Source organism: Delphinapterus leucas, chromosome 13, assembly GCF_059928025.1.
Source record: "Delphinapterus leucas isolate spDelLeu-1000000601 "Yukka" chromosome 13, BTC_Dleu_Yukka2, whole genome shotgun sequence".
In the NCBI taxonomy this organism is placed as follows: Eukaryota; Metazoa; Chordata; class Mammalia; order Artiodactyla; family Monodontidae; genus Delphinapterus; species Delphinapterus leucas.
In genome coordinates, this window is record NC_143141.1 from 58,647,026 (window position 1) to 58,661,724 (window position 14,699).

The window sequence follows — 14,699 nt, forward strand, 5'->3', positions numbered from 1 at the left end:
ATCCTTGAGCAGCTGCACCAGCCCTAAACAGCTTGCATCTATAAATGCCAAATAAAATGCATGTGGCCCAGTTACATTTGTCCCGTGGGACACTTATACTAAAAAATTGTTTATGTGAAATTCAAATGTAACTAGATGCCCTGTATGTTTATTTGTTAAAGCTGGCAACACTACCTGCTTCTAGACTTCCTGCTATTTGAAAATTAAATTCCTATTTGGTTAAGCTACTACTGTAGTCAAGTTTCTATTATATGCATCTGAAGTCAACCCCTGATTTTTTTTAATAATTAATTGTTATAAATTATTTTAGACTTTTCCTTAAAGCCCTAACTTTTAGATTAACTATTTGGAATTATGAGCTACATAATATTTTCTTTCTTAGAAAATGCAATCCAGATATAGCAATTGTTAAATTAATTAAAAAGGAGGTCATTAAACTGAGATGGTTCTAATGTGTTAGTGGCATTACATAAGCAAACCAAACCCAATCCTGTAAATTTCTCAAGGTTAAGAAATTAAATTCTAAGGACAACCGATCACAAACAGCCAATAAGGTTTTCCCAAGTAAAGTGAATGCTTAAGCTATAGCCCATCAAATAATCTCCTTGCTTTGCTTCCTTCTTCTCTGGAAAATCTTTCCCCTAGCTCCTGTTGGTGGAGCACTTTCCAGTTTGGTGATTTGATTTAACTTTGGTGATTCGATTTAAACTGATTTTTGCTCAAATAAACTCTTAAAATTTTTAATATGCCTCAATTTATCTTTTAACAGTTCAAATCATTGGGTATTTGTTCTACCAGAAGTTAGCACTTGAAACTTAATAGCATTAATAAACAGAATTCAAATTTGTTTTCCATGTGATTCATCAAAAGAAGCAAAAAGATTTAAGGCAGTAATCCCAACATCAAAACACAACATAGGGACTTCCCTGGTGGCGCACTGGTTAAGAATCCGCCTGCCAACGCAGGGGATACGGGTTGGGTCCCTGGTCTGGGAAGATCCCACATGCCGCAGAGCAACTAAGCCCGTGCGCCACAACTACTGACCCCGCGTGCCACAGCTACTGAAGCCTGCGTGCCTAGAGCCCGTGCTCTGCAACCAGAAGCCACCACAGTGAGAAGCCCGCGAAATGCAACGAAGAGTAGCCCCCGCTCGCTGCAACTAGAGAAAGCCCGCGCGCGGCAATGAACACCCAACACAGAAAACAAAAAACCCCCAAAACATACATAGGTCACTTCAAAAAGGGCTTGTGGGACCAAAACCAGGAGCTCTTAAATGCTGCAACCAAAGACTGAAGTTCTCCAAAGGTTGTGATCACTCAATTGTGCTGTGTTTTCCTGAGGAGATAGAAGCCTTAGCCACTCATATCCATGATTGGTGATGTGGGGAAGTAAATAAAGTCTCCCAAGTTTAACCAAAACTAACAATCAAACAAACAGAAATTTATATACATGAAATGTAAGTAACCTAGTAAATTCAAAGGGAACTATTATTCATGGAATAACTGATATATTTGTAGATTTACTTACATTCTTTACTGTACCTATAATACCAAATGACTCAAATTATTGAAGATAAACTAATTCAATTGAATTATTGACTACTGTACTTATCACTATGCATAAGAAAGCGTAGAGCATAAAGAAGTAGAAAATAATATGGTTTTTATCCTCAAAAAGTTACCATATTTTGAAGAAGATAAAACTTAACAGGGGTCAAATACTTAAAGATGAAACATGGAAGAATAATATAAAAAGATAAATTATAGTTAAAATGGAGGGGAAACGGGAGGAAATGCATCAAAAGGCTATGGTGGTTATCTCTAAGGGATGAAGATTATGGATGTTAATTATTATTTACTTTATGATTTTATGTATTCCTAATTGTCTGAAATGAACATGTATCAATTGTAAGATTAGAAAGAAAACAATGTGTCTTTAAAAAATTAATAAAATGAAATGAAATATAAAGAAATACCAAAATATACAATGCATATAATGGACTGCTAGGACAGAATATTGGGGCAGGTTTCTTGGAGGAGGTGGAATTTGTGATGGACCTTGAGATGGTCCTGACTCATGTCTGTGATATCTACATAGCATGTCTAATTTAGGAATCTGATTTAATTCCACGGGACACCTACCACTAATGTCTAATGCTATGGGGATGGTGTCACCTCCATATGAATGGTGTCCCCTGAAGCTGTGCAAGGAGGCAGCACTGTCAATCATTCTACAGCATATCAGGGCTTGCAAGTTCAGGGTCTGGTCTGTTTAAAAGTAGTTTATGGAAGTCATAAATATAAAGCACCAATGAATTTGTCATTTCCATGAGTATCCCTGCTGTACACTGTTCCCTTGTTCTCCAGTTTTAAATAGTTCCCACATTTTCACGTATCGGCTACAAGTTTAAGTTCTCTCTTGTAGCTATTTATATCATACTGCTTGTGTAAAATAAGACTCCTCATTCACAAAATGAGGATGATAACAAAACCTTGTCCTACTTACCTAAAAATAGTTTCCTGTCTGCAAAATGGTGCTAATAATACCTACCCTATTGATTTCACAGGGCTGTTGCAAGCACCAGAAGGGATACTATGTAAAAGCAGGTTGAAACTCAAAGTGTTACACATATCAGAGGCATCCCTATAGCTCTGCCTAGCACTGGAACCAAATCATTTGTGAGACAAGCACCTAGCTGTCCACTACAATATGTTTGACCATGAAGGGGTATGATATTTACTAGTCTGTGGACCTACAGAAACGTTCGTGCTACATTTTGTGTTTACTGTTTTTATGAATAGCTATTTTTAAAGGAGTTGGCAAAAGCCTGTGCAACTAGTGTGACTACTTACAAGCCTGCCCATAAACGGCCTAGTGTTTAAAGCAAGAAGGTGAATTCTATTACTCTTCTCTTATTCTGCTCATTTTCCCATTTCTTTCCACAAAGGGTGGCCTTGTTCAGAGCAGAATTGTAGATAGAGTACTTTTCTAGTAGATACTTTCTTTTTACCTCTTAGGCTGACTCCAGTTTGAATGCATTTGGTATGATCATTGGAATTTTCTTCCCAGAAGTGAAAGGGGTGTTGTAATACTATTCTGGGGGATGAAATGCATTCTATTACAGGAACCAGAAACCTGGGTTCTAGTCCCAGCTTTTGAGGGAGTTTAGGTCAATCACCCCTCTCTCTGGGGCTTTAGTCTCCCCCTCTATAAAATTATCTAAAAATTTTTCATAAGGTTAATTTTTTTCTATAATGTAGTTGATTTGGGGGGGGCAGAGAACAGCTTTATTGAGATATAATTTACATACCGTACAATTCACCCATTTAAAGTGTATAGTTCAATGGTTTTTAGGGTATTCACAGATATGTGTAGTCATTACCACAGTCAATATTAGAACATTTTCATCTCAAGGAGAAACCCCTATCACTCATCTACCCCTGCAAACTCCTCACCCCTATACCCCGAGTAACCACTAATCAACTTTCCATCTCCATAGATTTCCTATTCTGAACTTTCATATAAGTGGAATCATATAATATGTAGTCTTTTGTGATTGGTTTCTTTCAGGTAGCATAATGTTTTCAAGATTCATCCATATTGTTGAATATATCAGTGCTTCATGCCTTTTTTATGGCCAAATAATATTCCACTGTATGGATATATCACATTTGTTTATTCATTTGTCTGTTGATGGACATTTGGGTTGTTTTCACTTTTTGGCTATTATAAATAATGCTGCTATGAACTTATATACAAATTTCTGTGTAGGCATGTTTTTGTTTCTCTTGGTGAAATTCTATGTTTAATTGTTTGAGGAACTCCCAGACTGTTTTCCAAAGTAGATGGACCATTTTACATTCTCATAAGCAGTAATATGAGGGTTCCACTTTCTCATCATCTTCACCAATACTTGTTAGTATCTGGCTTTTTTATTTCTAGCCATCTTAGTGGGTGTGAAGTGGTATCTCATTGTGATTTTGATCTGTATATCCTTGATAACTAATGATGTTGAGTATCTTTTCATATTCTTATTGGCCATTTGTGTATCTTCTTTGGAGAAATGCCTTTTCAGATACTTTCCCATTAATGTAATTATTTTTTAGAGAATAAGTAACAGGAGAGAGAAAACTATCTCATTGACAGATCTTTTAATGCTTGAAAACAAAAATATAATTAGCTAAGCTAACTTTAAAGTCTTTAAACTTTTGACCCGAAGTTTGTTTTTAAGCATATTAGAAAATCTAAATTAGTCCTAAATCATATTGTTTTCCCATTATGTGATTTTTATAGTAGTTGCCCTATTAAAAAGGCATATATCATAATCAGTGTTCTACTCCAGCATTCTGTTTCAGATGTCAAAGGTTCTTTGTGAGGAAATATGGTTATTTTCTGTGATGGTGGTTCTCAAACTGTGGTCTGCCTACCCCTTGGGGTCACCAAAACCATTTCATGAGGTCCACAAGGTCAAAACTATTTTCCTAATAACATTAACTATTATTTGCCTTTTTCATTATGTTGACATTTGCACTGATGCTACAAAAGCAATGGTGGGTAAAACTCCTGGTGCCTTAACATAAATGAAAGCATTTGTACCAAACTGTAATAATAGCCATTATATTGTTCTCTGCCAAGCACTAGCAGTAAACAAACAAAAAAATAAATTTCAGATGCCATTTTCACTTAAGAATGTTCTTGATGAAACAATTACACATCTCAATTTTATTCAGTCTTGACCCCTGAGTACATGTCTTTTTAATATCTGTGATGAAATGGGAAGTACACATAAAGCCCTTGTGCGGCATACTGAAATAGGGGGCTATGAGGAAAAGCACTTGTTCCCTGAGTTACAAGCTGAACTAACTGCTTTTTTCATGGAACACCATTTTGACTTAAAAGAATGACTGGTAAACAAATTATAGCTATTTAAACTTGGGTATTTGGTAGACATTTTCTCAAAAATGAATGAAGTAGGTCTGTCACTTCAAGGAAAACAATTGACGGTATTTGTAGCCAGTGATAAATTTGAGCTTTCAAGCTTTAGGAACCTTGTATCTGACACTGCGAACTTGACAGCTTCCCAGTGTTTAAAGACCTTGCCAATGAGATCAGTGGTAATATTAAAGAATGTGATTTTTGTTTGTTTGTATAACATGTGTCAACATTTGGAAGATCTGCATAACTTCACAGAAGTTATCATTCAATATCTTCTGGATGATAATGCATGATGTTATAAAATCATGCATAGGTAAAATGTCCATTCAAAGTGTGAGATAGATAAATTGATTTTAATATAACAGCATATGAAAAGGTCAGCTTTTAGATTCCAGCTAACCTTTAAGAAACTACAACTTGTCAAGTTTTGGTGTAATATCAAAGACTGTCCATAATCATCTGAAAAGACTGTTAAAAATTCTCCTCCTTTCCCGACTACCTGTGTGAGGTTAGATTTTTTTCATGTGTTTCAACCCAAACAACATATGTCAACAAACTGAATGCAAATATGAGAAGCAAATACGAGAATCTGGTTTTTATTAAGCATGACATTATGGAAATCAGCCAAGCAAATAAAAAAACAAATCAAATGTCACTTTTCTCACTGGATTTTTTGTTTTTGGAAATAATTATTTTTCATAAAATATATTTTGTTAACATATAATGGGTTTATTACATTTTAAATGAATGAATAAATATTTTTAAATTCTCCATTTTAATTTCTTAGTTCTCCTTAGTAGCTCAGTAGGCATCTAAACCACCATGGCCCTTAACTTTTTCTTCAGTAACACATTTGAGGAAAATACCATAAACCCCTCTGTAACGGTGGCTATTATGCAAGGAACAGTGTCATCTCAGTCTTTGTATTCCATGCACACAACACAAAGCCTAGCACATGGTAGTTACTCAACAAATACTTTGCTGAATTGAATTGATTGGAATTATGGCACTGAACTTCAGCTTACACTGTGCTTACTCATGTCTTGGAGTACATCGTTTTTCAGAGCAAGGATTTAATTTTGTTACAAAGCAAAATAACCACACTTCAAAGGCATCAAAGAGGTAAACTTGACTCAATCACTGCCTGTTAGACATAAGGGGGAAAAAAGGAAATTCCAAAATTCAACTATGAAATTCATTCACTAATTTTATTTTTTGCTTGAAATTGTCAACGGCTATAAGTGCTGTGCCAGAAAGACTAGAGACAGGCTGCCTAGGTTCAAATTCTGGCTCTACTTTTTACCATCTTTGTAAATGGGCAAGTCTTTAACCCACCTGTGCCTCAGTCTCCTCATCTGTATAATGGGATATCAATAGTTTTGTAAAGTTATTTTGTAGGGTTATTTTGAGAATATAATGAGTTAATATATATAACTCACTTAGAGTTTTATGTATTAGAATAGTGAATTTAGAACAGTGCTTGGCACTTAGGTTATCAATAAATTTTCTCTATATTCCATAAAATAGGGGACATTCATAAAATATTTATGTTGACATGGTATATAATTATTCGTAGTGTGTAAAAGTACTTTGGAATTTTTAAAAAACCATTACGTACATAGAAGATAATATTTGTATGATACACTTGGTGAACAGAGGGGGCTGCTCATGACCTAAGTTGAGTAGTCTAGGATTCCCACCTCCCAGGACCTACCTAGCTATCTCAAGGATGAATGAACAATATCTTGGTATCACATAACTCATTCACAGGTTATAACGTTCTGCACAGCACATATACACATACCCACACCTACGCCAACACACATTCTCATATATAAACATAAATTTGTATGTTCAAAACAAACACATCTTCATTCCTGTTCCTAGGAAAACTGTTTTGATCACAATAAGCTATTCCATGCTGTGATGACAAAGTAAATCCCAAAATTGCAGTGACTGTTAAGAGGCTGAATTGTGTCCTCCTCCTAAATTCATATTTGAAGTTCCAACCTACAGTATTTGGAGATAAGTATTTAAAGATAAGTAATGAAGTTAATATGGGGCTTTTAAGATGGGCCCTAATCCAATATGACTAGTGTCCTTAGAAGAGGAAGGGACAGCAGGGATGTGCCCACACAGACACAAGGTCATGTGAGAACTCAGCAAGAAGGTGGCCATCTGCAAGCTAGGGAGAGAGGACTCAGAAGACACCAAACCTGCCAGGTACCTTAGCTTAGACTTCTATGCTCCAGAACTATGAAAAAATAAATTTCTATAGTATAAACCACCCAGTCTGTGGTGTTTTGTTATGGCAGCCCTGAATTAGAAGGTATATGCACTCTCTATTTTTTGCATTCCTCTTCCCTCCCCAATATCTAATAAAACACTTGACATACAATAGAAACTCAGAAACAATCTAGGTTTTTTTCTTACTATAAAGAGAAGAATAATTTTTTTCACTACCTAGTATGTCTTACACACTTTATTTCATTTTACCCCATTTTCCCTCTATGAGAACATGTATTATTCCCTCTGGGCATATGTAGAAAGTCTTCTCTGACTTACATAATAAGGAAGGAGACTCAGAGAAAAACCATTTGCCTGAAGTTATACAGCTAGTATTTGGCAGGACTGTCCAACTCCTAGATTCATCTACGCTTTCTATAGCACAGTGCATCCAAACTCAGAACATCATCAGGAAGAAATAAACAGTTCAGGGCTTCCCTGGTGGCGCAGTGGTTGAGAGTCCGCCTGCCGATGCAGGGGACACGGGTTCGTGCCCCGGTCCGGGAAGATCCCACATGCCGCGGAGCGGCTGGGCCCCTGAGCCATGGCTGCTGAGCCTGCGCGTCCGGAGCCTGTGCTCCGCAACAGTGAGAGGCCACAACAGTGAGAGGCCCGCGCGTACCGCAAAAAAAAAAAAAAAAAAAAAGAAATAAACAGTTCAGAGAAGCAGGAATTTTTATCTCTAACAGGGCAATCTATCAGTGATAGCTATTGGAATCACTGATGCTATGAGTCACAACCAATGACCATCTACCAGAGAAAAGCAAAATTCCTTGAGTTTGAAAAGCTCTTTTAATTTTTTCCTCTATATCAGATTATGTTTTCTTTCTTTGTCTTTTTTTAATCAATTTTCTCAGACATGATCGTCTGGATTAATCATACTCCCAGGTTTTTTAAATTTTTATCTTTTTATGGTAATTATGTTTTCTTAATAAGATCTTAAAATTGTGCATTTATTTATTCACACATTCACAAATACTTATTAGGGACCACTAACTACATTCCCAGGACTCTGACTCTGGGGACACAGGTGAAAGAAACAGCACTTATTTGTAAACAGCTCACCTGGCAGTGAAACAGACACGTAACCAGCAGCAACAATAACAAATTGCACTTGTATGCCTTAAGGGCAATACAGAGGTTAGCTCTTCAGCCAGCCTAGGGGAGTCAAGGAAGGTTTGCCATAGGTGACTCTTAAGGAAGATTTAGAACTAATTTAGAAGCAGAGTCCAAACTCAGCCAGGCAAACAAACCCGTATGTGTGCGTGTGTGTGTGTGTGTCACACAGCACAAGGTAAAGGCATGTAGGGGAGAGAATGTGGGACATTGAACAAGTAGTTGGCAAATGCTCCTGGCAGTTACCGAATTCTTCATGTTGCCTGAGAATCAACCCAGAGTTTAACAATGCATATTTCTGGCCCCGTACCTCACGGTTTCTGATTCTATAGACCTCAGACAGGACCCAGGATTTTTTTTGGTCGCACCATGCAGCTTGCAGGATCTTAGTTCCCCTAGCAAGGATGGAACCCTCGCCCTCAGCAGTGAAAGCGCGGAGTCCTATCCACTGGACCACCAGGGAATTCCCAATAAGTGGTGATTTTCTTGGGGATGGTGCAAGGACAGCATTTTGAAAAACACTGAAGAAGTAAAGGATGTGGGTGAAGGGAGGAGGTAAGGCTAGTAAAGCAGGCAAAGATACAACCCGTCTGGCTCACGAGTTTGAAGTATACTCTGGCGGCGGGACAGAACATTTTAAGCAAAACAGTGAATGACGTGACTAGATTGTTGTTTTAGAAAAATAATTCCAGGTCTAGTTTTCAGGAAAGACCGTCTGGGAGACTGGGGACCTTAACCAATGCAGTGAGGATAAAGATGGAGAAATGAGAATGTTTTTGAAAGATATTTTGGAGGTAGAACATCCTGGATTTGAACTTGAATGTGGTGGGGGGGAAGGGTGACTGAGTAGGCGGAGTTTAGGATACTTTCTGAATTACTGCAAACTCGAAAATGAGTAGACAGATCAGTCTAGAAATAAAAAGACAATTACAGCATGAGGCTGAGAAAGTCCAGTAAAAATATTGGTAGTAAATTTAAAAATCTTTTTTATCTGAAAAAAAATTTAAATCTGTGTTTGATTTAGTTTCTGAAACGTAACAAATAAAATCACCATTGAATGTCATGAGAGTTTCCTAAAACCAGGCATTATAACCTCAGGTTAAACACTGGTCCCAAGCAAAACTCTTCTATTTCAGGCATTGTCTGATCACTCCTTCTGGCCCTATAGAGCACCTCAAAAGAGGATCATTCTTCCTTTCCTACCTATGGGGGGATGAAGGAGAAATTAATTCCCTGTCCTGGAGCAGACATTTTCTTCCTGAACTATGTGAGAACGTTGCTAACTTGTTACAGAATCAGTCTACAGGTATATAAAATGTGCTGGGTGCTTTTAAAATTTGTTATTTACACTAGTGGGTCACACATAGAGGTATTGATAAAAGGATAAAATCCACTCATATTAGGATTACATATGCATGAGAGAGTTTCTCAGAAATAAAGGATATTGCTGGGCTTCCCTGGTGGCGCAGTGGTTAAGAATCCGCCTGCCAGTGCAGGGGACACAGGTTCGAGCCCTGGTCTGGGAAGATCCCACATGCCACAGAGCAGTTAAGCCCGTGCACCACAGCTACTGAACCTGTGCTCTAGAGTCCATGAGCCACAACTACTGAGCCCATGTTCCACAACTACTGAAACCCACGTGTCCAAAGTCCATGCTCCGCAGCAAGAGAAGACACGGCAATGAGAAGCCCGCACACCACAACGAAGAGTAGCACCCCCTCGCCGCAACTAGAGAAAGCCCGCGCGCAGCAATGAAGACCCAACACAGCCAAAAATAAATAAATAAAATAAATAAAGTTATAGGGAAAAAAAAAAGGATATTGCTCCTGGAAGCTGGTAAGACTGTCTTCATGTGATTACCTAAGAAAAGAACGTTGTATCAATAATTTTCAAGTCAGGGCTTACCACCCTGCCATGGTCACAGCCTCAGCAGCTGACAGGGACTGGATGAAGCAATGTTTATGGAGTAATAACTGGCACTAAGAATAAAACAGACTCATAACTAGAAGGGTCTCAATTATACCTTTATGAGTCAGACTAGTCATTCTGGTTTGCCCATTATGTAGCGATAGGACCTGGTCAGGCTGCCAGTTACAGGAGATCCGTAACCTTGATCCTAGCAGCTGAATGTTGTCTCAGCTTCTTACTTATTGAGAGAAAACGACAGCTACTTGCTCTGTCTCAAGAACATTTCATTTGCTTTTGTTCGTACAAAGTTCTTGAAAATCAGACTTGCCTACCACCTCCTCCTATGCTCCCATACTCTTAGAAGCAGAACCATAAAGACTGGATTCCTTGCCATCAAGGAGTTTACCATCTAGGGACATAAAAAGGTCACGTACACAAAGTACCAGGCAATACTGTGATATCTAACTCCGAAATGATAAAAACAAAGTCCATTAGGACTAAAGAGGAGAAAAAGGATCACTCTGGGGTGATCAGGAAAGTTTTCACAGAGGATTGGAGCTGAGTCTTGAAGTGTACAACCTCTGCTTAACTGAATTCAGGTATCTGTTTATATTAGTTTTCTATTGTTATGTAACAAATAGCTGTAAATTTAGCAGCTCAAAACAATATTTATTTACTAGCTCTTAGTTCTGTAGGACAAAAGACTGGGCAGGCTCAACTGGGCTCTCAGCTTAGAGTATCACAAGGTCAAAATCAAAGTGTTGGCCAGGTGGGGCTCTTTTCTGGAGGCTTTTGGAAACAATCTGCTTCCAACTTCATTTGGCTTGTTGGTAGAATCTAGTGTCTGGCAGCTGGTTGTCACCCAGGGGCCACTGTCTGCTCTTAGAGACTACCCACCTTCCTTCTCACATGGCTTCCTCCGTCTTCAAAGTCAGCCATGGTACACTGAGTCCTTACACTTCCAATCTCTGCTTCTTCTGCTACCGACCAGAGAAAAAGCTCTGCTTTTAAAGGGCTCTCTGTGTCTTAAGGGCAACTAATTTGGGACCGTAATTATAGCTGCTTCACACCACTACTTATATTAGTTTTGACTGAATAATCAGGGACAGGAATCTTGAGGGATACCTTTAGAATTCTGCCTATCCCATGTTATTCTGTAAACCTACCTTAAGGTGTCTATCAATTCAATAATCAACTGGCCACTTATTAAGCACACTGTACCAGTTACAGTTATACTAAGTGGAATCTTAATTTTTGTTTGAAAGATTTTTCAGGTGCTTCAAAACTTGAAGTCTACTCCAGGTTTAAACAAAAGCAAAATACTTTCAATAAACGAATATAACATATTTAAATAGTATTTCAAAATGTTTCAGTGAAGATGTATAAGAGCATTACTTAGGGAGCTGTTAAAGCAACACACACAGCTTTCTGCCTCATTTCTGCTCCATAGGTAGAAGACTGCTTCCTATTTTACCCACCCTCACCCCATTCATAGACAATCACCACCATAATGACGCAACGTCATCCATTTCTTTATCCACAATCTTCTCTCTGTTCTCTTTCATTTCTGGAACTTTCACATACATAATGCCTTCCTATCCATTACACCTATGAACATTTCACATATACTTTGAGACTTTGCCCAAATCCTGCCTTCTCCATGCTTCTGACCATACCTACATTTTTCTTCTGTGCAATCCATTTGGCAATCAGTAGTATCATTGGGCTATATCACTTCTACTTCAATCTTCATTTAGACATACATATACACACACATATATTTTTTAAATTTTCAAATGACAACGCCTTTTTTTATATTACTCCAAAGTATTCAGTGCAGGAAAGGCATTGGAAAATATTTGTAGTATTACTAAATTGCTCTGACTGGAAAAATCTGACAGTTGCTCATGATTTACTGCTGTTGATATTATCTACCTAGTTGTTATTCCTTAATTATTTTTAAACTAATCAGCGTTTTAACCAACAAGCCATCACCTGGTTGTGGCTGCGGCCCTGTGTTTTCCATTTATGAAGAGGCTTTTTTTCTGACTCTTGTAAGAAAGCAGGCAGGTGTCACCGGCAAAGTCCATTAACAATACTCAGGAAATAAAAACAGAATCTGGGTAATAAAGTCTAACCTTTTTTTTTTCCTTTCCTTTGTGCTTAGTCTGGTTTCACTTGCTCACGGGGCGTTGTGTCAAGAGGCCCTGCCCCCGGCACCTCAGACCAGAGATCCTGGTGCAACGTGGCTGCACCCCACACTTCAGCTTCGAGACCGTGTGAAGAAGCTGCAAACTACACCCAATTCAAGATGGCGGTGGCAGGCCGTGTGCAGAGATGCTGCACCCGGCACCGCGCCCGGCTCCGCCAAACCCTCCGCCCACTCCCTGCGGGAACTCCACTCCCTTCCGTTCCCCTACTGCCAAGTTCCCTATGAAGCAGCCCCGCCCACGCCCACGGCCTGTCCTGAGAGCCTGTGCTCTAGCGCGCAAGGCTGCACCTCTCCATTCTTTGATTAAAGGATAGAATTTTGCTTTGAACCAAACTTGGTCCTGTTCGATTGGCTCCAATGACACTGGGCAGGAGGACCCTTGTTGGGGATCCACTTGAAAGGGTTGATAAATCCTTTGATATTACCAAGCGAATGACTATAAAATGCTCTGGAGCTAAGAAGCATGCTTTTCTTCTTTCCCAGCTCTATTGAGGTATAATTGACATATCACCTTGAGTAACTTTAAGGTGTACCACTTGTTGATTTGTGAGAGCCATTCTTTTTTTTTTTTTTTTAAAGGTCTTCCCAGGGCAGTGAGCCTCATCTTCATTCAGGGCTCTCCAGTGGCTCCCCACCCTTTTATTAAAAAAATTTATTTATTTATTTGGCTGCGCTGGGTCTTAGTTGCGGCATGCGGGATCTTCGTTGCTGCGTGTGGTATCTTCGCTGCCGTGTGCAGGATCTTCTAATTGCAGCATGCGGGATCTTTTAGTTGTGGCATGTGGGATCTTGTGCCCTGGCCAGGTATTGAACCCGGGCCCCCTGCATTGGGAGCATGAAGTCTTAACCTCTGGACCACCAGGGAAGTCCCTGTGAGAGCCATTTTTATTAATAACTTTCTAGCTTAGATTTTCTGTGATTATCCATTTTCTTTCTCTCAGTTTATACAATGAAAGCAGTAGCTGCCCATCAAAATCTTCTTCCTTATCAACGGCTGTGCTTGAAATCAGCTGCTCAGTCTGGAAACACATTTCCCAGCAGATCCTGCAACCGCATGTGGCCATGTGACTAATTTTTGCCAATAAAATACAAGAAAAAATGATATGTGCTGTCATGGGTGTAGCTCTCTCAGAAAGTGTTTACTCCTTATTTCCCCATCCTCTAACTGAACGTAGACATCAAGGCCCCAGGGAAGCAGAATCTCAGATGGAGGAGCTTGGGGCTACAATTCTCCATGTGGAAGAGAGCTGCTGCTGACTTGGAATACTCTCCAATTTATTAGTGATAAACTTTTGCTGGATTTCAACCACTGTATTTTAGGGTCCATTTGTTTCAACAATTTAGCCTTCCCTAACTAGTACACTTCATTTTTGTATTTTCTCAAGTACCCAATAGATATGTAGCGTGGCTCCCACAGCATACGCTTATTTAGAAATCATCCAAAGGAGATGAGACCCAGGTGATCACTGAGGAAAGTGCCACCCAGCTCTGATTCTGAAGAATAGCTGTTTTCATCTTTGTAAAAATAAACTATTTATAGTAATTGAAAGCAGAACTTCTAGTTAGCAATATCCCTGAGGCAATGTGGTTAGGGTTTTGATCAGTCTGTGGTTTATGGTCAAGGAGGCTTGCTGGATGGCCCATCTCTGCCTCACCAGAAAAAGGTAGAAAAAACCTAAATTCTCTTCTATTTAAGGCCAGAACAATGTCCTCCCATGTCAGTTTCCTCTAATTTAAATTCTTCTCAGGTGTTACATCTTCTGGGCAGGGTTTCCTGACCACCAGCCTCTCCCCACTAATACCAGGATGAGATGTCTCTTCTCAAAGTATCCCCAGGACTCTTTGTAAATCTCTATCATTGCTCTCACCACACTAATGCCTATGCCTCCTCGCCTCCCACTCCAGTTAGTCAGCCCCTTGAGTGCAGGGACGTTCATCTTTGTGGTCCTTCTGCCTAGCACAGTGCCTGACAAACAGTAGATGTTTCATAAATGATGGTTGAAGGAACGAATGAAGTTAAGGGCCTCACTGGATGGTATTTATCTGCTTATTCCCACAGGAGACAACAACATAATAGTTATCACTGACATCATTTCCAAGCCCCCCTTGAAATCTTTTCTTCTCATTTTTGTTACCATGCCTAATTACTTTCTACTTGTTGAGTCCTTCACTGCCTTTGCTTAGATCAGACAGATGTATGTGTGTTCTTAAATTCCCTTGAAAAAGCCTCTCTTGATTATAA

General features: G+C 39.0%; 1 non-coding gene across 1 annotated transcript; it reads left to right on the top strand.

Moving 5' to 3' along the window:
* The first annotated feature begins 1,226 nt into the window (after positions 1-1,226).
* Positions 1,227-1,351, top strand: LOC115803460 (small nucleolar RNA SNORA25). The gene has a single exon (XR_004024210.1). It is a non-coding gene; the product is annotated as a small nucleolar RNA SNORA25 (small nucleolar RNA).
* The last annotated feature ends 13,348 nt before the right edge of the window (positions 1,352-14,699 follow it).